Here is a 23,948-nt window from a genome sequence, read left to right as displayed (position 1 = left end):
AATACAGAGTTTTATCGCCACCAATATTGCAATACACGAAAAAAAGCAGCAAAGGTGTTGAAACATCTGGATCACTGTGGTAGCAAAAATGGCTAACAGAGTTTAATACATTTTTTATATTGCCTTTAGAAAAAGCGCATCAAAGTAATTTCCATATCTAACATGCACCAAATGGTTACACATTTTAAAACAATGTACAAGGCAATGTACAATATTCTCTTGTATTCCCCCCTCCCCCCACAAACTGGACAATTACTTCTTCCCTCACCTTCCACACTCAGGACATCTCCTGAGATGCTGCCCTCTGCTATGTAGGCCCCAAATTCTGAAACTCCCTCCCACTTCATTTATGGCTTGGAATTTCCTATGCCAAATTTAAATCTTCACTCAAACAATTACTCTTTATTGAAATATTTGAGGCAGTAGTCTGAACATTTGTTTTTCTTCCCTCCTCTTTCATCTCCTCGTGTCCCCTGATTTATTTCCCTATCACTGTTCCCCCCCCCCCCCCCCCCCCCGCCCTATTATTTTAATTTACAAACCATACTGGGACAGACCGAAGGTCTATCAAATCAAGCATCCTGTTTCCAACAGTGGCCAATCTAGGTTACAAGTACCTAGCAAGATTACAAAACAGTAGAATACATTTTATGCTGCTTATCCTAGAAATAAGCAGTGGATTTTCCCCAAATCCATTTTAATAATGGCTTATGGACTTTTCTTTTAGGAAGCTATCCAAACCTTTTTTAAACCTTGCTAAGCTAACTTATTTTACTACATTCTCTGGCATCAAATTCTAGAGTTTAATTACACGTTGAGTGAAGAAATCTTTTCTCCAGTTCATTTTAAAGTTACTACTTTGTAGCTTTATTGCATGCCCCCTAGTACTACTACTACTACTATTTAGCATTTCTATAGCGCTACAAGGCGTACGCAGCGCTGCACAAACATAGATGAAAGACAGTCCCTGCTCAAAGAGCTTACAATCTAATAGACAAAAAATAAAGTAAGCAAATCAAATCAATTCGTGTGTACAGGAAGGAGGAGAGGAGGTTACAAGTGTCCTAGTATTTTTGTTATCAATAGAAATCAAACAAAATAAAACATGGAAAAGAAAATAAGATACCACCTTTTTTATTGGACATAACTTAATACATTTCTTGATTAGCTTTCGAAGGTTGCCCGTCTTCATCAGATCGGAAATAAGCAAATGTGCTGACAGTGTATATAAGTGAAAACATTCAAGCATTACTATGACAGTCTGACAGGGTGGGAGGATGGGGGTGGGTAGGGGGTATGCATGGGGACATCAAAGCATATCATTGATATTCTAACAGGATGGGTGTGGATAGGTGAGGGGTGGGGTGATCAACAGAGACATACAGCTTTATGGTTTATAATGGGCTAGGAACCCCAGATCCTTGTTAAGTCCTTTCTGTTGGGTGTTAAAATATTCAATCATTCTGAAGGTCTTACGTTCTTGTATGGTTTTAAAGTTACCTTTCAGGATTCTCACTGTGAAGTCACTGGTACAGTGTCCTGGTCCTGTAAAATGCTGACCAACAGGTGTGGGAACCCTACTAGCACCAGTATTGTTCATGTGATGTCTATGTAAATTGAATCTTGTCTTAAGCATCTGGCCTGTTTCTCCAATCTATCATCTTATTTTCTTTTCCATGTTTTATTTTGTTTGATTTCTATTGATAACCTTAAGAGTGGACTAACGGCTACCACACTCCTCTAGTATTTTTGGAAAGAGTAAACAAGCGATTCATGTCTACCCTTTCCACTCCATTCATTATTTTATAGACCTCTATCATATCTCCCCTCAGCCGTCTCTTCTCCAAGATGAACAGTCCTAGCCGCTTTAGCCTTTCCTTTTGTAGGGAAGTTCTCTCATCCCCTTTATCATTTTCATCGCCCTTCTCTGTACCTTTTCTAATTCCACTATATCTTTTTTGACATTGGTAACCTGAATTGCACACAATATTTGAGGTGCGGTCACACCATGGAGCGATACAAAGGCATTATAACGTCCTCATTTTTGTTTTCCATTCCTTTCCTATTAATACCTAACATTCTATTTGCTTTCTTAGCCGCCGAACACTGAGCACAGGGTTTCAACGTATCATCAACAATGACGCCTAGATCCCTTTCCTAGTCGGTGACTCCTAACATGGAATCTTGCATTATGTAGCTTCAGTTTGGATTCCTCTTTCCCATATAAGTACATAAGTAGTGCCATACTGGGAAAGACCAAAGGTCCATCTAGCCCAGCATCCTGTCACCGACAGTGGCCAATCCAGGTCAAGGGCACCTGGCACGCTCCCCAAACGTAAAAACATTCCAGACAAGTTATACCTAAAAATGCGGAATTTTTCCAAGTCCATTTAATAGCGGTCTATGGACTTGTCCTTTAGGAATCTATCTAACCCCTTTTTAAACTCCGTCAAGCTAACCGCCCGTACCACGTTCTCCGGCAACGAATTCCAGAGTCTAATTACACGTTGGGTGAAGAAAAATTTTCTCCGATTCGTTTTAAATTTACCACACTGTAGCTTCAACTCATGCCCTCTAGTCCTAGTATTTTTGGATAGCGTGAACAGTCGCTTCACATCCACCCGATCCATTCCACTCATTATTTTATACACTTCTATCATATCTCCCCTCAGCCGTCTCTTCTCCAAGCTGAAAAGCCCTAGCCTTCTCAGCCTCTCTTCATAGGAAAGTCGTCCCATCCCCACTATCATTTTCGTCACCCTTCGCTGTACCTTTTCCAATTCTACTATATCTTTTTTGAGATACGGAGACCAGTACTGAACACAATACTCCAGGTGCGGTCGCACCATGGAGCGATACAACGGCATTATAACATCCGCACACCTGGACTCCATACCCTTCCTAATAACACCCAACATTCTATTCGCTTTCCTAGCCGCAGCAGCACACTGAGCAGAAGGTTTCAGCGTATCATCACTTTGCACTTGCTCACATTAAATGTCATCTACTATTTGGCTGCCCAGTCTCGTAAGGTCCTCTTGTAATTTTTCACAGTCCTGTTGCAATTTAACAACTTTGAATAACTGTGTCGTCAGCAAATTTAATTACCTCACTAGTTACTCCCATTTCTAGATCATTTATAAATATGCTAAAAACTAGCGGTCCCAGCATAGACCCTGGGGAACCCTACTATCTACCCTTCTCCACCGAGAATACTGACCATTTAACCCTACTGTCTGTTTTCTATCTTTTAACTAGTTTAATCCACCGATCGGCTCACCTTTATCCACGTGTTTGTTCACCCTTTGAAAGAAATGTAACAGATTGGTGAAGGTAAAATTATGTATCATACCTGATAATTTTCTTTCCCTTAATCATAGCCGATCAATCCATAGACTGGTGGGTTGTGTCCATCTACCAGCAGGTGGAGATAGAGAGCAATCTTTTGCCTCCCTATATGTGGTCATGTGCTGCCGGAAATTCCCCAGTATGTCGATATCAAAGCTCCATCCGCAGGACTCAGCACTTAGAGAATTACACCCGGGGGTCACGTGATGCCTGCTACCTGAGCGGCAGCAAGAAATCGAGGCTCCGCACCTACCCTGCTAAAATTCAGCTATATTACAGGACTGAATCTTTGAACGAGAGTCGGGCGTGAATTGATTATTTCGTGATCCCTTCTGGAACACGCTGCAGGGGGTCCCGACACGGTATGCCCCCAAGAGCGCATAAAAAAACAACAAGTTCTACAAAGCACGGCCACAGCAAAATGGCGGAGCAGCGGCCTGCCAAGAGCGCGCTTTTGACGGAGAACACCGACTGGGCCCAGGAAATCTCGCGCTCAGTGTCCGCCGCCCTGGAGGACAAATTAAACAAGTTGCAATCGGCTGTGGATGAGATAAATGAGAAGTTCGACTCCCATTCAGCACGGCTAACTGAGGTGGAAAACCGGTTGTCTGCAAGGGAGGATGAGGCCCAGGGCACAGCTATGCAGCTGGCGGCATTCCAGAAAGAACTGGAGGTGATGAAAGAGTGGGTCGAAGAGCAGGAAAACCGCTCCCGCCAGAACAACCTGAGAGTGATAGGCCTCCCCGAAACAGTGCTGGACAAAGATCTGTATGATTTCTTTTCTAAGTGGCTACCGGAACACCTGGGAATGGAGGAGCATAGGGGCCATTTTGACTGCGACAGAGCGCACCGGATGGGAGCCCGGGGAGACAATGCTAGGCCCCGCACGGCGATCGCACACTTTGTGAACTGGCAGGCCAAAGAGAAGATCTTAAAAGCCTCAAGGAGTAAGGAGGCCTTACAATACGAGGGCCACCGATTGTTGTTATTTTATGATTACTCGACGAGAGTAGCGCTACTACGGAAGGCAATGGCTCCCACTTGTACAGTGCTGCATAAAAAGGGGGTACGATTTGCGTTAGTGTACCCAGCCAAACTTAAAATCTGGGCTGATGGAAAGACCATCGTACTCAATGATACAGCGGCAGCACGAGCCTACCTGGACAAATGCAACCAGGACGCGGAGTCGGGTTCTGGGAGACCAGATTAGAGCGAGATAGATCCGACATGGAGGATATGGGAGAACCATGTGCCAAGTTGTCGTTTAAAATGAAGGCTTGATACCGATGAAGCTGGGTGAGAGCGGAAATATGTGGCTGTGCAGGAGTTTATTTGCCTCTCCCTTTGAATGAATGCACGCTGCAATTATATTTTTCTGGGACGGAGGCTGGAAGTGTTCGGCACATGCGGTGGACTAAAGGGAGAGGTGGATGCGTACTTCAGACATTTGAATCTGGCAAGCCCTCAAGTTTTGGTTTTGGAATTATGGTTGGTGTTGGGTAATTGTTATATCTGGGGTGTTATTGTTTATAGCAGATAAACCTGTAATATTTAACTTACTGTAAGGAAGACCTGCGAGCGGGTGGGGGGAGGGAAGAGGGCCTTGGGGATTCTTGGGCTGATTCGGGTAGGCGAAGGATGTGGGGAAGGAATGTGGTATGGGAGCGGGAGGAGGAGGGGAAGGGGGGAGGGAGGAGGGGAATGAATGGGAGTATGTGTGTGGATGTTAGGGAAGCATGGGAGGGAGGGATGGGGGGAGGACACGGGGGCGAGAGTAGGCTTTGGATAATGGGAATGAAAGGAGTAAACGGTTTTTTGGGACATGAGGGGAACAAGCAGAACACCAGATGGCCTCGGAGGAGAGATGGGAACTACACTCGGGTTGTGGTGGCACGGAGAAGGCGACCTTGCGGGCCCTGCTGGGAGGCTGGCAAGGTATACAATATGGTAAAGCAGGTTACACAGCACATACGTTTCTGGCATGGGTAGTTTGAAACTTATCACACTCAATGTGGCTGGCCTACACTCTCCAGTCAAGAGAACTAAAATTCTCTCTTGGTTGAAAAAAGAAAAAGCCGATATTGTATATCTTCAAGAGACCCATCTTACGGCCCCAGAGCATCAAAAACTGAAGAGGGGATGGGTTGGTGAAGTAAGCTATTCAGCATACAATTCTAGACAGCGGGGGGTTGCTATCTTAATCCACAAACAAATCCTATTTCACTGCCATAAAGTGATCCAAGACAAAGAAGGCAGATATGTATTGGTCATAGGAGAATTGTGGGGACAGCAACTGCTCCTTTGCAATGTATATGGACCTAATGTGTATTCCCATAAATTTTTCTCAGATATAGTGGCGCGAGTGATACCGTACTCTAATTATCAGATCATTATGAGAGGAGATTTTAATATTGTAGCAGATCCCACTAACGACTGTAAACCACTAAAGCCCAGATTGCGAAGCTGGGGGGATAGGGGGATCCCTTTTGTGACATCTCAGCTAGGGCTGGTAGATATATGGAGACTCTTACACCCTCAGGATGGGAAGTACACGTTCTACTCACACCCACACAAAGTATACTCTAGACTGGATTACCTACTGGTAGCGCCTTTCCTAGTTTCAAGAATTGTAAAGGCAGAAATAGTGGACAGTGCACTCAGTGATCACTCGGCAGTTGAGATGGCGATTTCCTTTGCAGCCGGGCTGGGCGAACGGGTGTGGCGCCTTTCCCCCTCCCTTTTCCAGGATAGGGAATTTCACGAGTTCCTGCGCCTCAAATGGTTGGAATACGAGGAACATAACAACACGCCAGACGTGAAGGCCGATATCTATTGGGAAGCCTCTAAAGTTGTTATGAGGGGCCATATTCTTGCCTATGTGGCAGGAAAGAAAAGGCAAAGGGAGGCAGATTTGCTGAGGATCTCACAGGAATACCATCAATTAAGGAGGATACATATGCAGTATATAAATGATACACATAAAGCGCAATTGGTTCAACTTAAGAAGCAGATCGATGACATTTTACAAGCGAGGGCTGAATGGGATATATATTTCCAGCGCTTTAAGCTACACAAATGGGGCAGGAAGGGAGGCAAACTGTTAGCCAATTTAGTGAGACCACCACGAAAACGGCAAATAATTTCCTCTATAAAGAATACTCGGGGGGGGGGGGGGGGGGGGGGGGGGAAGGTATACTACAGAAGCTCAAATTCAGCAACAGTTTGTCCAGTATTATAGTTCCTTATACGAGGCGCGGGGTTTTGATGTTTTTCAGTATAAAGAGTTCTTTAAGGGGTTAAAGGTGCCGCGGCTGCGGGAGGAACAATTAGAAGCTTTAAATGGGCCTATGACGGAAAAAGAGATACGACTAGGTATCAAGTTGTTGAAGCTTACCAAGGCACCAGGGCCAGACGAGTTTGGACCTGAATATTACCGCATCTTAAGCGATTTAGTGGCACCACCACTTGGGACGTGGTTTAATGGGATTGTACAAGATGGCTTAACTATACAAAATAATGTGGCACATATAGTGCTATTGCCAAAGCCAGGCAAAGATCTAGAACAGGTGGGCTCATACCGCCCAATTTCCTTGCTGAACCAAGATGTTAAGATATTGGCGGCCATTTTTGCAAGGCGACTAAATCAGGTCCTGCCCGAGCTGGTCCATGAGGACCAGGTGGGCTTTGTGCCAGGTCGTCACGGCTCCATGAATATTATAAGAGCTCTGATGGTCATCCATAAGTTACGGGGAGAAGGGGGGCTAGAAGCCATCGTTGGGTTAGATATGGAAGGCCTTCGATAGCATATCCTGGCCTTACCTGTTTGAGACCTTGGGTAGATTTGGTCTTTCTGGTCCGGTGGTGTCTTGGATTGAGGCCCTTTATAGAGGTCCCATGGCACGGCTGATGGTAAATGGAAAAATTACCGAACAGTTCCTCTTGGGACGGGGCACCAGACAGGGGTGCCCCCTCTCTCCCCTTCTTTTTCTGTTGGCAATTGAGCCATTGGCCATAAAAATTCGTAGCGTTGCCCATATAAGGGGCTCTGGGTGCGAAACAAAGAGTTTAGGTTGAACCTCTTTGCCGATGACATACTTCTGTATTTGGCCAATGGCCCTAGAGATCTGCCTAGAGCACTCCAACTAATTGGGGAGTTTGGAAATCTATCAGGATTGCGGGTGAACTGCGCCAAATCGGAATTGCTGCCGTTGTCGGGGATAGAGGGAGACCCAGGGATGGAGGGCCTACCAATAAAACCAGTAAAGGGGCGATGAGGTACCTTGGGGTCTCCTTAGTACAAATAAAACCTTTTTTATAAGAAAAATGTGATAGAGCACATAGAACGCATCAGGCAACTATGTGATAAATGGAAAGAGCTGCCGCTCTCCCTGATGGGTAGAGTAGCATTGGTTAAAATGATTCTTTTACCCAAAATTCTCTATCCAATACAGGCAGGCCCCATTTGGGTGTTACGAAAAGAGGAACGCCTGTTCCGTCATTATCAGGGGTTTTATCTGGCATGGGAAAGGAGCCAGGATAGGATATGTTAAGTTGTCACTGAGAAAGGAGAGGGGGGGATTGGGCCTTCCCGATTTACGTATGTATAATGTGGCAGCGCTCATGCGTTTCATTTATGAAGGGGTTATTGAACAGCAGAGGTATCTACCAGAGGGAGGGTTGGAAACCTGGAGCAGGCCGTGGTCATTTATAAATCTCATACATGGAAGTACAAGCAGTGATATTAATATTGCTAGTAGAAGGGAGCTCTTGGGACCTATGAGACGAGCTTGGGGGTGGTGGAGAAGACAACAACAAAAAACGCCAGCTGCCTCACCTTTCATGAGCTTAGTAGGAAATGAAGCGTTCCGGCCCGGGATGGGTAGAACGGCATTTACTACATGGAGGGACAATGGGTGCAGGATCCTAGGGCAATTACTGGCTGATGACACTGACATTTTTGTCACGTTTGACAGGGTTAAGGAGCAATGGGATCTGACAAACAGGAATATGTTGCAATATCTTCAGGTTAGGCACTACTGGGCTACACTGAGAGCAGAATATGGGGAAGCTTGGACATGGGGACCCTTAGACAGGATTCTTCTCAAACTCCCATATCAACTAAATGGCTTATCGACTTGGTACAAAGTGCTGAATGAAAATCGGCGGTTAGAGGAGATGAAGCAGTTGGTAGAGAAATGGAATGGGGAGTTGGGAACTACTTACACTGAACAAACATTTCAGAAACTCTTCACGACTCTCTATGAAATGGTCAAAGTGGCTGATTTGCAGGAGACGCAATTCAAGATCTTACATAGAGCACACATCTCTAGGGCTAAGGGGGTAAAACTAGGACTTTGGGATGACGATCGCTGTATTAAATGCCACAGGGAGGGGGGGGGGATGCTGCTACACTCCTATTTAGAGTGCCCGGCGCTGGTGCTGTGGAATGAAGCCATACAGGCGATCAATACTGTTGTGCACCAGACATTAGAATGGGACTATGCAACTTTGTTGCTGGGAGACCAGTCCCTTTTAACTAGGCAAGGCCTCACACAACCTTATAGGAGGTTGATATATGTCACCCTGTTGCTAGTAAAGAAAACCATCTTACATTTCTGGATTTCTGAAGAGGGTGCACTAGGAGCAGTATGGAAGATGAGAATGCGGGAGGTTGGCACATATGAGAGGCAACTTTACTCAAAGGCCACCAAACCAAATACCCGAATGTATGCTATGTTGTGGGCGGAGTGTTTAAATATACTTACCTAAGGATGGAGAGGGGGGAGGCTGAAGAAGGCGAATGTTGAGCTGAATGGGGGGGGGGGGGGGGGGGGGGAGTATGACTGATGAGGCTTTGGATGGCGAGTTTGAGGGAGTACAAGGAAGCATGGCTGGGGGGAGTTTCTTGAATTATAATAAATACAATACAATGCAGACTGCTGTAGCAGCATACAGCTCGATATGGGTGCAGATTATTTTTATGGAATCGCTGTTTTTCCTTAAATTGTTTGTGGAGTTTTCAAACGTGTAAAATGCGGTTGCAACCTGTCATTGTGTGAATAAAAATTAAAAAAAAGAGAATTACACCCACAAAGGGACACTCTGCCCAGCTCACCACCGCCGAAGCGGGGGAGGGGAAATATTCCAGCGCACCACCGCCGGGGCGGTAGGCGGGAAACCACACCCGCCGACGCGGGGGGAACTGCTTTATCCTGCTACCGCAACCGCGGAAGGAGCTGGCTTACCCTAACACCGCCGAAGCGGGAGGGATACAAAGCTACCCTACAGCAGCACGAAGCGGGAGGGAGCGCCGGCATAATTTAGTTATCAATTCAGCCACCGCCGAAACGGGGGGAGAGGAAGCAGCAGCTCACTGTAACACAAAATCGTCTCAACTCGAAGAGACTTCAATTGGAAGAACTTGAACACGAAGTCCTCGTGAACAGGAAATGAAGACTGAACTTGAAATATAACCAGAACACAAACAATACAGCTATCTGGGAGGGGCTATGGATTGATCGGCTATGATTAAGGGAAAGAAAATTACCAGGTATGATACATAATTTTACCTTCCCTATCATCAAGCCGATCAATCCATAGACTGGTGGGATGTACCGAAGCAGTACTCACCCAGGGAGGGACATGGAAATCCCTGAACACAACACTGAAGCCCCAAACTGGGCCTCGGCCCGAGCAGCCACATCCAAGCGGTAATATCGTGAGAAGGTATGAGCTGATGACCAAGTAGCCGCTCTGCAAATCTCTTCCAAGGAGACAGATCTGGACTCCGCCATCGAGGCTGCTTCTGCTCTAGTAGAGTGTGCCTTCAGCTGAATAGGCGGAATCTTCCCTGCCGCCACATAAGCTGCTGCGATCGTCTCCTTGACCCAACGTGCCACTGTAGGCTTAGATGCCTGCAGACCCTTACGAGGGCCTGCGAACAGCACGAACAGGTGATCCGACTTCCGGAAATCATTGGTCACTTCCAAGTATCTGATGATGACCCGTCTAACATCCAGGTATTTGAGCGCAGGGTACTCCTCTGGGTAATCCTCCCTACGAAAGGAGGGTAGGTGAAGCTGCTGATTCACATGGAATCGAGAAACAATCTTGGGCAGGAAGGAGGGCACTGGGCGAATCGATACTCCTGCCTCAGTGAATCGCAGGAACGGCTCTCTACACGAGAGAGCCTGGAGCTCGGAAACTCTTCTGGCTGATGTGATAGCCACCAGGAAGACCGCTTTCAGCGTCAGGTCCTTCAGCGATGCCCTTGGCAAGGGCTCGAAGGGCGGCTTCTGCAAGGTCCGTAGTACCAGATTGAGATTCCACGTAGGCACTATCGAGTGCAGAGGGGGAGCAGGTGATCAACTCCTTTGAGAAAGCGTACCACATCTGGCTGTGAAGCCAGGGAAGCCCCCTTCAGGCGACTCCTGAAGCAAGCTAGAGCCGCCACCTGGACTTTCAGTGAACTGAGCGACAGGCCTTTCTCCAGCCCCTCTTGCAGGAACGCCAACACTGAAGAAATTGGAGCAGTGAAGGGCGATACAGAGCCTGCCTCGCACCACGACGCAAAGGTACGCCAAACCCTGGCATAAGTGGTAGAAGTAGAGCGCTTCCTCGTTCTCAGCATAGTGGCAATGACCTTGTCTGAGAAGCCCTTCTTCCTCAGCCGCTTCCGCTCAAGAGCCAGGCCGTAAGACCAAAGGGGGAGGGATCCTCCATCACCACAGGACCCTGATGTAAGAGGCCCCGCTCCGCTGGCAGCCGCAGAGGGCCGCCTACCGAGAGTCTAAGTTCGCATACCAGGGACGTTTGGGCCAATTCGAACCCACCAGGATCACCCAGCCCGGATGCTTTGCCACCCGGCCTAGCACCCTGCCCATCATGGGCCAGGGCGGGAACACGTAGAGAAGCTCCTGTGCTGGCCACTGCTGGAGAAGAGCATCGACTCCCAGAGATCGAGGGTCCCATCCTCTGCTGAAAAAAACGCGGCACTTGGCAATGGCCGAGGACGCCATCAGATCCAGGCTTGGCCGGCCCCAGCGTTTCGTGATGTCCAACAACGCCCGAGCAGACAGTTACCACTCTCCGGGATCCAAGGTATGGCGACTGAGAAAGTCCGCCTTGACATTCATGACTCCAGCAATGTGGGCCGCCGACAGCTGTTCCAGATTCGCTTCCGCCCACAGGCATAGCTTAATGGCCTCCTTGGCTAGAGGGTCGCTCCTGGTACCTCCCTGGCGATTGACATAGGCCACAGCCGTGGCATTGTCTGACAGGACCCGGACAGGCCTCAGCACCAGTGCCGAGAAAAACTCTAGAAGCGCCAACCGAATGGCTGGGAGTTCCAGGAGGTTGATGGACCATTTCGTCTCTGCAGGAGACCAGAGCCCCTGTGTTGTCCGTCCCAGGCAGTGGGCTCCACAGCCCGTCAAGCAGGCGTCCGTCGTGACGACAACCCACTCCGGGGTCGTAAGAGGCATTCTTGCGGACAGTTTGCCTGGCCTCGGTCACCAACTCAGCGCCTTTCGCACCGCTGGATCCAACGGAAGGCGTACGGCGTAATCCTCCGAGACTGGAGTCTACCGCCGCAGAAGAGAGTGCTGTAGTGGTCTCATATGAGCCCTGGCCCAGGGCACTACCTCCATCGTGGCCGTCATGGAGCCCAACAGGTGCACATAGTCCCAAGCCCGAAGAGAAGAGGAGGCTAGAACTGGTCCACCTGGGTCCGAAGCTTGACGCTCCGGTTGTCCGGCAGGAACACTCTGCCCACTTGGGTGTCGAATCGAACTCCCAGGGACTGAGTCGGGCGCAGCTGGCTTTTCTCCCAGTTGATGACCCATCCCAGGGAGCTCAGAAGAGCAATGACCCTGTCTGTAGCTCTCCCGCACTCCGCATAGGAAGGGGCTCGGATCAGCCAGTCGTCCAGATAGGGATGGACTTGCACTCCCTCCTTGCGGAGGTAGGCCGCGATGACCACCATTACTTTGGAGAAGGTCCGCGGAGCCGTAGCCAACCCGAACAGGAGGGCTCTGAACTGGAAGTGTTGGCCCAGCACTGCAAAGCGCAGAAAGCGCTGATGAGGCGGCCAGATGGAAATATGTAGGTAAGCTTCTTTGATGTCCAGGGAGGCCAGGAATTCTCCCTTTTTCACCGCAGCTATTACGAAGCGGAGGGTCTCCATCCGGAAGTGCCGAACTTTCAAGGCCCGATTGATTCCCTTGAGGTCGAGAATAGGCCGAGCAGAGCCTTCTTTCTTTGGCACCACAAAGTAAATGGAGTAGTGCCCCTTGCCAAGCTGATCTACTGGCACCGGGACCAACGCGCCCAGGCGGATCAGGTTGTTCAAAGTCTGCTGCACGGCAGCTGCTTTGACCTGAGACTTGCAAGGAGAGTTTACAAACCCGTCTCTTAGGGGTCGGCAGAACTCTAGCTTGTAGCCGTCTCTGATGACTTCCAGAACCCAAGCGTCTGAAGTTACCCCGGTCCACTCGCCCAGAAACGAGGACAACCTTCCTCCTATCTGCACTGGGCCATGGACCAGGTCCCCGTCATTGGGTATGCGACCCTGGGGACGGGACGGAGGATGAACCTCCTGGACGACGGTCCCTACGAAAGGAATGCTGCTTGGGGGAGAAGTTCTGTTTGAAGGAAGCAGAGGCAGAGGAGGCCGACTTGCCCGGGCGATACCGACGGGCTTCCTGGAATCGGCCCTTAGAGGAACCAGGACGGGCACTGCCGGCCCGAGTCCTGACCTCTGGCAACCTCTTGCCCTTGGACGTGCCGAGCTCCGTCACGATCTTGTCCAGCTCGTCCCCAAAGAGCAGCTTGCCTTTAAAAGGCAGCTTGGCTAGGCGAGATTTAGAGGCATGGTCAGCAGACCAGTGCTTAAGCCAGAGCCACCGCCGCGCAGAGACTGTCTGAGCCATACCCTTGGCCGAGGCTCTCAAAACATCATACAGCAAGTCTGCCAAGTAGGCCAAACCCGACTCCAGGGTCGGCCATTCTGCCCTCCAGGAAGGGTCCGAGGGGGAAGCCCGCTGCAAAACAGTCAGACACGCCCTAGCCACGTAGGAGCCGCAAACAGAGGCTTGCAAACTCAGAGCGGCCACCTCAAAGGACGACTTTAAGGCCGCCTCCATTCTCCTGTCCTGGGCGTCCTTCAGGGCAGTGCCACCTTCCACCGGCAGCGCCGTTTTCTTAGTCATGGCAGTGATTAAGGAATCTACCGTGGGCCAAAGGCTTCCCAATCCCCCTCAGGTAAGGGGTACAGACGGGACATAGCCCTGGCTACTTTTAGGCTCGCCTCAGGGGCATCCCATTGCGCTGAAATTAAGGTCTGCATGGCTTCATGAACGTGGAAGGTTCTAGGCGGGCGCTTCGTTCCCAACATAATGGCGGAGCCAGTAGAGGCTCATGACCTGCACAAGCAGGTTGGGCAAATCCTCTGAGCGAAAAAGCCGCGCTGCAGAGGGGTCGTCCGCTCCATCCGAGCGAGGATCAGTCTCTTCCATAGATTCCGCTAAGGATCTCTGGGAAAACTCAGACACGCTGCCGTCATCCACATCAGAGGAGACCGAGTCCCCCGAGGGTGGAAGATCCACCCGAGGATGCTTAAGCATAGAGGCCTCATCACCCCGATCAGAGAGGTGAGCAGGGGCAGTGTTCTGCATAAGAAAAGGCCTGATGCAGCAGCAAAATGAACTCAGGGGAGAAACCCACCAGGCTGTGCATTTCTGCAGCCTGTGCCGCGGCCCTAGAGGCGCCCTCCCAGTAGCAGGGGAAGAGGCGTGTTGCGCGTCCAAAATGGGGTCCAGCGCAAAACTCAGAGGAGCCGCGCGGGAAGAAGGGCGTTTTAATTTCGCCGACTTCTTACTGTCGCCCGATTCAAGGGCGACCAAGCTGTTAACGTCTCCCATCTTGAGGGCGGCCCAAGAAGAAGCCGACCAAGCCGCGTGGCCGGTCATGACCGGGAGGGCGGCCAGCGGGGGATGGGCGCCTAAGGCGGGAAAGGACGCTGCGCCAGAGGAAAAACCGGTGAACTCTCCCGGCTCCGAAAGGGCGACTCTACCTTCGAGCCCCCCGCTTCCCCGCTAGGCGCGCGAATGCGTTCCGGGGAGCGTCTTTTCGCGCCCTTGCCATCCGAGGCCATAGCCACGTGGAGACCGTTCGGGGAACCCCCTGCCCGCTAGTAAAAGGTAAAAATTACCTGCTTCTTGCTCCGAGCAGCAACGACTTGTTCCAGTGAGCAGCTGCAAATGGACGTCCTTTTTAAACGTTTAAAAATTTTTTTTTTTTTTTTAACGGAGCCAGCGGGAGGGGGGAGAAAAGGAGGGACCTGGCACCACCAGGTTTGCACTTGCTCACGAAGAGCCCTCAACCCCAGGTACTCAACAAAACCTAAACAATTAGGCTTGGAGACCTAGTCAGAGCTGCTGCTGTGTGACCACACACCTGCTGAGATAGAGAACATACTGGGGAATTTCCGGCAGCACATAACCACATGTAGGGAGGCAAAAGATTGCTCTCTATCTCCACCTGCTGGTAGATGGACACAACCCACCAGTCTATGGATTGATCGGCCTGATGATAGGGAAGCAAGATTTCCCTTCACTAAATCCATGTTGGCTTTGTCTCATTAATCCATGCTTTTCAATATGCTGTATAATTTTCTTTATAATAGTCTCTACCATTTTGCCCAGCACCGACGTCGGGATCACTGGTCTATAATTTCCTGGATAATGTCTGGAACCTTTAGGAGAAGATTATATATATATATATATATATATATATATATATATATATATATATATATATACACACATATATACATATACATACACATACCCCACCGATCCAACTTAAGCGCCTATACTCCACAAGCCAACAATACCAAAACTTGTAACAGACTCTATATAACTCTTTCTCTTGTAATTCCCCAATGTGTCTATAACACATGAACCTTATACCACATTAACTCTTTGTATCTGTTTCTATGCCGGAGATTGTGAACGCCTCTATGGTACAATGTAAGCCACATTGAGCCTACAAAAAGGTGGGGAAAATGTGGGATACAAATGTATCAAATAAATAAATAAAATATATATATATATATATATATATATATATATATATATATATATATATATATATATATATATACACATACACATATATACACATTTTTTTTCCTAAAGTTTCCAGACATTATCCAGGAAATTAAACACCAGTGAGCCCGATGTTGGTGCTGGGCAAAATGGTAGAGACTATTATAAAGAAAAAAATTATACAGCATATTCAAAAGCATGGATTTTATATATAAAAGCATATTACTAACAACAGTTCTGCAAGTTCATTTTTCAGTTCTATCAGTGCTGTGGGATGAATACCATTCGGTTCAGGCGATTTGCTACATCAATTTGTCAAATTGCCCCATTGCATCCACTAGGTTTATAGAGATTTCATTCAGTTTCTCCGACTCGTCAACTTTGAATACCATTTCTGGCACCGGTATCTCTCCCAAATCTTCCTTGGTGAAGACCGAAGCAAAAAATTCATTTAATCTCTCTGCAATGGCTTTGTCTTCCCTGAGTGCCCCTTTTACCCTTCGGTCATCTAGTGGGCCAACTGATTATTTTGCTAGATTCTTGCTTTTAATATACCTAAAAAAACTAAAACATTTTCACTATGTGTCAAAGTCCTCTTTGCCTTCCTTATCAGCGCTTTGCATTTGACTTGCCATTCCTTATGCTGTTTCTTATTATTTTCAGTTGGATCCATTTTCTGAAAGATTTTCTTTTAGCTCTAATAGCTTCCTTCAACTCACTTTTTAACCATGCCAGCTGTCATATGGTCTTCCTTCCTCCTTTTTTAATATATGGAATATATTTGGCTTAGGCTTCCAGAATAGTATTTTTCAACAGCATCCGCGCTCGATGTCAATTTTTTACCTTCGCAGCTGCTCCTCTACGTTTTTTTATCGCCGTTCTTCTCATTTTATCATAGTCTTTTGAAAGTTAAATGCTAACATGTTGGATTTCCTGTGTGTACTTATTCCAAAGCTGATATCAAATCTGATCATATTATGATCACTTATCAAGCAGCCCCAGCACCATTACCTCCTGCACCAGATCATGCGCTCCACTAGAACTAGATCTAGAATTTTTCCTTCTCTTGTTGGCTCCTGTACCAGTTGCTACACAAAGCAGTCATTGATCTTGTCAAGGAATTTTACCTCCCCAGCACACCTCGATGTTACATTTACCCACCCATTATTATTGTGTTCCCCAGTTTCTTAGCCTCCCTAATTTCTGATAACATTTCTAGTAGAGGAGTGTGGTAGCCGTGTTAGTCCACTCTTAAGGTTATCAATAGAAATCAAACAAAATAAAACATGGAAAAGAAAATAAGATGATACCTTTTTTATTGGACATAACTTAATACATTTCTTGATTAGCTTTCGAAGGTTGCCCTTCTTCCTCAGATCGGAAATAAGCAAATGTGCTAGCTGACAGTCAGACTGTCATAGTAATATCTCCCTGTCAGACTGTCATAGTAATGCTTGAATGTTTTCACTTATATACACTGTCAGCTAGCACATTTGCTTATTTCCGATCTGAGGAAGAAGGGCAACCTTCGAAAGCTAATCAAGAAATGTATTAAGTTATGTCCAATAAAAAAGGTATCATCTTATTTTCTTTTCCATGTTTTATTTTGTTTGATTTCTATTGATAACATTTCTGCATCTGTCTGTTCATCCTGGCCACATGCACAGTAGTATACTCCTATCACTATCTTTTTTCCCTTTACACATGGAATTTTTATCCATTTTCAATCTATTTGATTCAAGACCTCCTTAACAGACAATGCTACCCCTCCACCAATTCGATCCACCCTATCTACAATGTAATGTGTACCCTGGTTAGGCAGTATCCCACTGGTTATCCTCCTTCCACCAGGTCTCAGAGATGCCAATTATATCTAACTTTTCATTTAGTATTATATATTCTAACTTTTCCATCTTATTTCTTAGGTTTCTGGCATTTGCATATAGACATTTCAAACTATGTTTGTTGTTCCTATTTATATCTTGCTCAGCAGCTGACAGTGTTAATTTGCAATCTTTTGTCTGATTTTTAATTAAAGACACCTGGAGGCATATTTTCAAAGCACTTAGCCTTCCAAAGTTCCATAGAAACCTATGGAACTTTGGAAGGCTAAGTGCTTTGAAAATGAGCCCCCTGGTCTACTATAGTCTCTACTGCAATCTTGCTATTGGTATACCTTATCTTCCCTGTTTTGGCGATATCTTTGAAAAATACCTTGTTCCAAACCATGCGTTTCTGAACTACTGTCAGCCTTCCCCCAGGTTCTAGTTGAAAAGCTGCTCTACCTCCGTTTTAAATGCCAATGCCAGCAACCTGGTCCCACCCTGGTTAAGGTGGTGCTCATCATTCCGGAATAGGTCCCCATTCCCCGGAATGTTGCCCTGTTTCTTACAAATGTAAAACCCTCCTCCCTGCACCATCGCCTCATCCACGAATTAAGACTCTGGATCTCTCTCTGCCTGTCTCTTAGGCCCTGTGTGTAGAACGGGGATCACTTCAGAAAATACTACCCTAAAGCCTAAATTAGCTTCCACATTTTCCTATGTCACTGGTACCCACATATGCCAAGACAGCTGGATCCTCCCCAGCACTATCTACAATCCTATGGAATGTTGCTAATAATTGGGTTTCTGCCAAGTACTGGCTTGGTCACTGTTTGGAAAGCAGGATACTTGGCTAGATGGACCACTGGTCTGACCCAGTATGGATTATCTTATGTTCTTATCTAAGATGAAGGTTTAAGGAAGGGTGGGAAACAGTACAGAGGGTGAGGTAAGGAAGAGCTAGGCCTTATGATGTACCATTATCAGATAGGAATTTAACACACAACATGAATTGCATAAAAATTAATGAGTTTCAAAATATTTTACACAAACAACTGAAGGCTCACTTCTTCAAAAAAAAAAAATCCTTCCACAAAGCTCCACTGTGAATCAGCAATGAATAGCCATCACTCTTACTCAGCAAAGTCCCCTCCATCCCTTGCCTGGTCAGGACCCCACATTAACTTCCACTAATAGATCCACCTCCCCACTCTGCCACCCTTCCCATCCTTCTTATTTCCTCCTGCCTCACTTCTCTCCCTATCTCTCTTCTAGCCACTCTCATTCTATGTAATTCAGATCCCCTATCTTACTGTATTTCTTAGTTCCATGTAAGCCACATTAAAACAACACTAATTTGAAAACATTGGATAGAAATGCTGAAAATAAATAAAAGTTACCTGATGCATGAGTCAGTTGCTTCTTCCAGTACACAACTGATGTCATGAGCAGGTGCTTGATGCCTCTCAGCTATAACACAGAAACATGACGGCAGATAAGAGCCAAATGGCCCATCCAGTTTGCCTATACACAGCTATCACTATCTCCTCCTTTCCCTAAGAGATCCCCACATGCCTGTCCCACACTTTCTTAAATTCACAGTCCTCGTCTCCACCATCTCCACTAGGACGCGATTCCACACATCCACCACCCTTTCTGTGAAAAGTATTTCCTTAGATTACTCCTAAGCCTCTTAACTTCATCCTATTCCCTCTCATGACAATTTTCCTTCATTTGAAAGAAGCTCACCTCCTGAACATTAATGCCACAGAGTTATTTAAACGTCTCTATCATATCTCCTATCTTCCGCCTTTCTTCCAATATATACATATCAAGAGCTCGTCCCCATACGCTTTTCGAAAGACCATTGACCAATTCTGTAGCCGCCCTCTGGACCAACTTCATCCTGTTTATATCCTTTCGTAGATGCGGTCTCCAGAATTGCACACAGTATTCTAAATGGGACCTCACCAGAGACTTATACAAGGGTACTATAACCTCTCTTCTTCTGCAGGCCATTCCTCTTCCTATGCATCTGAGCATCTATCTGGCTTTGACCGTCACCTTTTCTACCTGCTTGGCCACCTTGAGATCATCTGACACAATCACACTCAAGTCTCACTCTTCTTTCATACACAGAAGTACTTCAACCCCTATACTATATCATTCCTTGGATTTTTGCAACCTAAGTATTTGACCCTGCATGTTTTAGCATTAAATCTGAGTTAGGAATTGCTGGACCATTCTTCAAGCTTTGTCAGATCCCTTCACATGCCATCCACACCCTCTGGGGTGTCCACCCTATTACAGAGTTTGGTATCATCCACAAAGAGACAAACCTTACCAGTCCTTCCGCAATATCACTCTCAAAGATGTTAAAAATAGCTGACTCAAGGTTCATCTCTGCGGTATACCACTGATAAACATCCGTTTCCTCAGAGCAAGCTCCATTTACCAGTACTCTGTCTCCTTCCACTTTACCAGTTTTTAACCCAGTCAGTCACTTACTTCAGTACCTATACCGAGGGCACTCAGTTTATTAGTCGCCTGTGCAGAACCGTGTTGAACGCTTTGCTAAAATCCAAGTGCACCACATCTAGCACCCCTCCTATATCCAACTGTTTGGTCACCCAGTCGAAGAAAAATCAGATTTGTCTGGCAAGACCTGTCTCTAGTGAAACCATGCTGCCTTGGGTCCTGCAGGCCATTCAGTTCTAAAAACCAGGCATCCGCCAAAAATAAAACCCTGATTCCATCAGAGAGAAGGAGGCACCAAAACCAGACCCCAAATCCAGATATGAAAGCGCAAAACCCCTCCACGAAAAACTACACTGGCTCCCAAAGAACGCATTACCTTCAAAATCTGCACCATGGTTCACAAAATAATCTACGGTGAAGCCCCTAGATACATGACAGACTTGATCGACTTACCAACTCGAAACACATCAAAATCAACACGAACATATCTAAACCTGCATTACTCAAGCTGCAAAGGCCTCAAATACAAATCAACTTACACATCCAGCTTTTCCTACATAAGCACACAACTCTGGAACACACTACCAAAAGCCCTGAAGACAACGCACGACCACCTACGCTTCCAGAAATCACTAAAAACTAACCTATTCAAAAAAGCATACCGCGCCGATCCAACTTAAAAGCCTGATCCCTGCAACACAACAAAATAAAAGTATACGAAATGGACATAATTCAACGCTGCACATTGCCTAAATGTGACTGCGCCACATGAACTTTATCCTACCACAATATCACTTTGTATTTGCTCTAAACGGAGCCGGCAAACGCCTTCCGGTACTATTTAAGCCACACTGAGCCTACAAATATGTGGGAAAATGTGGGATACAAATGCTACAAATAAATAAATAAATTTCACTTGAGCGCCTGCTGAAACCAGCTAAGGCAAGCTCTGCCATCGTACGAACCGCAGACAGATACCTGTAGGGCCAGAGCAGAAAACTCAAAACTGAAGTTTAGGGACGCCACCAGGCGATGACCTGCATCACCCCTCCGTGCAATGGGAGAGCGGTCTCTGTTTTTTTTTTTTTTTTTTTTTACAGCCATGACTAACGCATTCACCTGCGGCATTTACCCCAGAACTCCATAGCAAGAGGGTACAGACGAAACATTGCCCTGGCCACTTACCAGCCCCCATTCGGGTCGGCCCATAGGACCGAAATAAACTCCTGAACAGCCTCAAGGACAGGAAGAGACTTAGGTGGCCTTCTCGTACCAGCCATCCAGAGGTTGACCATAGACACTGCAGAGTATCCCAACAGCAAAGAACAGAGCCTCCAAGGCGCAGGAAATGAGTGAAGCAAGGCAATGCCTATGAAACAGGCGCACCGCCGAGGGGTCATCAGACTCCTCCTGAACTGCTCCACTCCCGTCCAGATTGTCTACAAAGGAAGGATGCAAAGGGTGCCTAGAAAGTGAGGGCAGTGGCGGAGCAACAGAGGTGGGACCACACGACCCCACTTCAGAAACAGCACCCAGATTCCTCCATAGCAAAAATGGATCCTCAACAGGAACCTGTACTACTAATCCAAATCTGGTGAAGTAGCCCCCCCCCCCCCCCTCGGGGAAAAGGAAAGGTGGAAAAGGGCTGCTGAGGCCGGGGCCCTCTTAAGAAGAAAGGCCTGGTGCAGAAAAAAAACTAAGTCTCGAGAAATAAAAAGGGTCTCCAGTAGCAGCAGTCTCCGAGAGAATCCTCGAAGAGAAACTGCCCCTCCTCCGCCAACGCACATATCAAGGCCGCAGGGCGGGAAATGCCAGGAGTCAACAGCAGAAAAGAAGAGAGGGCCAGGTCAGCAAAATGGCATGCATTCCCACCATTTCAGAGTGGGAAAAAGGCTGCTTGGGAAAGGGAACTTCACACTTCCCTTCCCAGCGTTTGAACACGCCACCATATAGAGTCCCACCGTTGAGCATCTGCTACCGCAGCGGGAACATCTTTCCAATGCCTGCGCCGCCAAAACAAAAGCACTGTACCCCCGAACTGAAAAAGAGATAAGCAGGGACTCACCGAACAGCAGGTGTCTCCGGAGGAGAAACAGAATCCCACTGATGCAGCAGCCTGCACAGACTGAAAGCACAGCACTAAGACAAGAAAACCCTGTACTGCCAGGTCCTATCAGAAATTTCTGTTACTTCTTTTTCTTAAACACCGAAGGCGGCAATGGTGCTCACCTTTTTTTTTTTTTTTTTAACTGGTGATGAAGGCTAGAGCTCTGAAGACCGGAAGGCAAGGGGGGTGAAGCAGGGACCCAAAAGGCTGATTATGATCCCAAAGTTGGTACCACCAGCCAGACACCCCTAAACTCAACTGGCCCACAGGACCCAGGAGTATCCCCAACAGACAAATTCAGGAGCTGCTGAAAAGCCATCCACCACCTGCTGGAGACAGAGATGTACTGAAGTGAAGGAGTTGCTGGCCGTCTGGTATCACTGCCTTCAGCTTTGTAATCTCTATCTCCACCTCCTGGTAGATGGACACAACCCACCAATTCCTGGATTCATCTGCTGAATAAGCTAAGGAATAAAATCTTTTAGAAACAGAGCCGAAGTATATGAGAAAAAAAAAACAAGAAGAGAAAAGATGGCGGCTGCCAGTGAACCACAGCTACACAGCCTGCCAAAAAACGAGCAAGCTGTCCTCCCGGACCGGCACACTAAGCGTCCAACATGTAGCCTTGGACCACCTGCGGTGACTGAAAGTCTGGCTCGTCATAAAACAGAGACGGCAGGGAGGACAACCAAACGCTCCCCAGGAGAACTCTGCTATCAAACAACAGTGTAGTAACGCTAAAAAACCAGCGCACCACCGAAACGAATCAGGAGCCAGGAAGACAGGAGAATCTGAAGCTCACCTGCCCGTGCTCACATTGTCCTAATCCCGAAACACAAAACAAAATTGGCGTGGTCATGAAACAACCGCTAGGCAGAAGGCCCGCCAAAGATCCGCCATAACCTCTCCTGCAGTCCAGAAGAACCCGGGGTCTAACGAAGCACGTAAGGTGTTGGGAGCATGTAAAAGAGCTGCACAAGGCAGTAACAATGCTTACCAGGCGTGCAACGAGAGCAGACCCCAACCACTCCACTGGCAAGGCAGGAAAATAGCCAAATTTGCTTACCTTTTTTTGTTTGTTTTGTTACATTTGTACCCCACGCTTTCCCACTCATGGCAGGCTCAATGCGGCTTACATGGGGCAATGGAGGGTTGCCTTAGAAGGAGAAGTAAGAGTCATAAAATCACGAGTGAATGCATCAAAGTTTCCAGGCACCCAGTCATTCACTGTAAATTTCACCCTTTAGGGTTTTTTTTGTTTTTTTTTTAGGCAGAACAGCACACAACCAGAGCCAATGGAGACTGTAGTCAGACAGGTACCGGAGGAGACGGTGGGGAGAGGAGGGACCTGGCCCCACCAGGTGTACCTGTAAAAGGCAGCCAAACAAGGCCAAGATCCCCAGCTCAACTAGACCTGAGGGAACAGACCAGGAGCAAGTCAATCCTCAGAGCTGAACAGGATATGTCCATCCACCTGCTGAGATAAGAGAGAATACTGAGATTAAGGTGGCTGCACATGTCCACATAGAGAAAACTTCAGAGGTTTGCTATATCTCCACCTGCTGGTAGAGAGACAAAGCCACTCATCTCTAGATTGATCTGTGGGACGCTACGGAATAAAGTTTTAAGAGAAATTTCCAAGAACCACTGCTCTTTTAGACTGAGAAAACCATACTCTGATGAGGTCTCACATGGGTACTGCATAGGTGTAGAGCACATTGTAAAGCATAATGAAAGCAATTTTTTTAAATGGTATTGGGCAAGATTTACTAAGGCACTACTGGGTTACCATACACCAAAATATAGTATTTACCGCAGGTCCCATTTTATGCAATGAGATCCATTTGCTAATTGCATGTGCACTAAGGAACTCAGCAATCTAGCCCTTATTTACAAAATAATAATAGTAAGTCTTCAATATTTTACTTTCTCCACCACAGTTTCAGTTAGGTTTCATTAATTGTTAAATTTAATATTGCCAAGAGAAGAGAAATGAGGATCAAAACCATCCTAAAATTATTCTAAGGAAATAGAGATTTTCCTGTAGCACTCTAGTCCTTGTGCTGGTTTCCATTTGACAACAAA

General features: G+C 47.0%; 1 protein-coding gene across 4 annotated transcripts in view; it reads right to left on the bottom strand.

Annotated features, from left to right (window-relative positions):
- The window catches only part of PAN3 (poly(A) specific ribonuclease subunit PAN3), a 219,670-nt gene that overhangs the window by 175,580 nt on the left and 20,142 nt on the right, over window positions 1–23,948 (bottom strand). The window lies entirely within an intron of this gene.

Source organism: Microcaecilia unicolor, chromosome 4 (genome assembly GCF_901765095.1).
Source record: "Microcaecilia unicolor chromosome 4, aMicUni1.1, whole genome shotgun sequence".
NCBI classification, from domain to species: Eukaryota; Metazoa; Chordata; class Amphibia; order Gymnophiona; family Siphonopidae; genus Microcaecilia; species Microcaecilia unicolor.
Note: the sequence above shows the minus strand (reverse complement) of the source record. Positions and strands in the feature narration are given on the sequence as shown.